At 42.2% G+C, this 2,009-nt stretch overlaps 1 pseudogene; it reads left to right on the plus strand.

Annotated features, from left to right (window-relative positions):
* The first annotated feature begins 268 nt into the window (after nt 1-268).
* On the plus strand, nt 269-1,273 carry LOC123238818 (annotated as a pseudogene).
* Nucleotides 1,274-2,009: the final 736 nt, after the last annotated feature.

A 2,009-nucleotide genomic window follows, 5' to 3' on the forward strand; every position in this document is an offset into this window, starting at 1 on the left:
GAACTCACTAATCCAATATTTAGTCAAGTCATATAATACATAAATTATCTAGGGGAGAAACTCCTCATTTAGTGAAAACTTTTGGAAAACTAGAAAGTAGTCTGGCAGAAATTAGGCTTAGACCCATTTGACACCATACATTCCACTTTTTTTTACATTCTTTCATATATATTCCAAATAGACATACAACCTTAATATTTAAATTCCTGCTCAGCTCTTCTCCCAAGCTCACTGCCAGGATCCTCTGCTGCAATCACATCCCTTAGACAAGATGGTGAAGGTCGGAGTCAACGGATTTGGCTGTATTGGAATCCTGGTGACCAGGGCAGCATTCAACTCCAAAGGAGTAGAAATTGTGGCCATCAATGACCCCTTCATTGACCTGTCCTACATGGTTTACATGTTCCAATATGATTCCACCCATGGCAAGTTCAAGGGCACTGTAAAGGCAGAGAATGGAAAGCTGATGATCAACGGAAAACCCATTACCATCTTCCAGGAGCGGGATCCTGCCAACATTAAATGGGGAGATGCTGGAGCCGAGTATGTTGTGGAATCCACTGGCATCTTTACCACCATGGAAAAGGCCAGGGCTCATTTGAAGGGTAGAGCCAAGCGAGTCATTATCTCTGCCCCTTCTGCTGATGCCCCAGTGTTTGTGATGGGGGTGAACCATGAGAAAGACTATAATTTCCTCAAGATCATCAGTAACACCTCCTGCACTACCAACTGCTTGGCACCCTTGGCCAACATCATTCATGAAAACTTCGGCATTGTGGAAGGACTCATGACCACAGTCCATGCTATTACCGCTACCTAGAAGACAGTAGATGGCCCCTCTGGCAAGCTGTGGTGTGATGGGTGTGGGGCTGCCCAGAATATCATCCCTGCCTCCATGGGTGCTGCCAAGGCTGTGGGCAAGGTCATACCTGAGCTGAACGGGAAGCTCACAGGCATGGCCTTCCACGTTCCTACTCCTAATGGGTCTGTGGTGGATCTGACCTGCTGTGTGGAGAAAGCTGCTAAGTAGGACAATATTAAGAAGGTGGTGAAACAAGGTGCAAAGAGGAACTTGAAGGGCATCTTGGGCTACACAGAGGATCAGGTGGTATTCTGTGACTTTAACAGTGACACCCACTCTTCTACCTTTGATACTGGCGCTGGCATTGCCCTCAACGACCATTTTGTCAAGCTTATTTCTTGGTATGACAATGAGTACAGTTACAGCCACTGTGTAGTAGACCTCATGATGTACATGGCCTCCCAGGAGTAAAGTAGAAAGCCATGGATCTTCATCCCCAGCCAAAAAAAGAGTAGTTCCACCACTGGGGAGCCCACATCCACAATAACCTATGTCCCTATGCTGGGGATCCCATGACCTCTTCACATCCCTGCCCCAAGCACCCCTGTGGTGGGAGGGAAGAGCATAGAGTCCTATCTTGTGCACCATCAATAAAGTCATCACATTCAGTGCAAAAATATTTAAATTCCTATTATAAAAGTTTTGAAAAGATACAAATTATATACTTCTTATGAATATCAGTAGGAGAAACAGTCTTAACCAAATAAGAGATAGAACCTATAACAAAGAGTTAAATTGATAACTTTGATTATTTGAAACTAAAAAGCGTCTGCACAGACAAAATTAATGCAGGTGATAAGAAGGAAAATTTTCAAATGGAGGAAAGAGCTTTATATCTAATTTCTTTAAGATATGAACAGTTCCAAAAAGAACTTTGAAATATTCACAACCATATTACAGAATGACACAAATCATCAATAAAAAGATAAATATACATCAATAACTTTGAGGTTTCTACTCACATACTGAAAATTGAAACAAAATGACCAAAATGTGGCAACAGTCAATATTGGAGGGACTGGGGAAGATTAGGCATGACACATTGTTCACATACCACAGGAAGTAGTATGACAATTTTTGAAAGCAATTTGGAATTATTCAAAAAGAGTGACTGAAATATCCATACCTTTGGAACCAAGAACTCCAT

The sequence above is a fragment of the Gracilinanus agilis genome, chromosome 3 (assembly GCF_016433145.1).
Source record: "Gracilinanus agilis isolate LMUSP501 chromosome 3, AgileGrace, whole genome shotgun sequence".
Classification (NCBI taxonomy): domain Eukaryota; kingdom Metazoa; phylum Chordata; class Mammalia; order Didelphimorphia; family Didelphidae; genus Gracilinanus; species Gracilinanus agilis.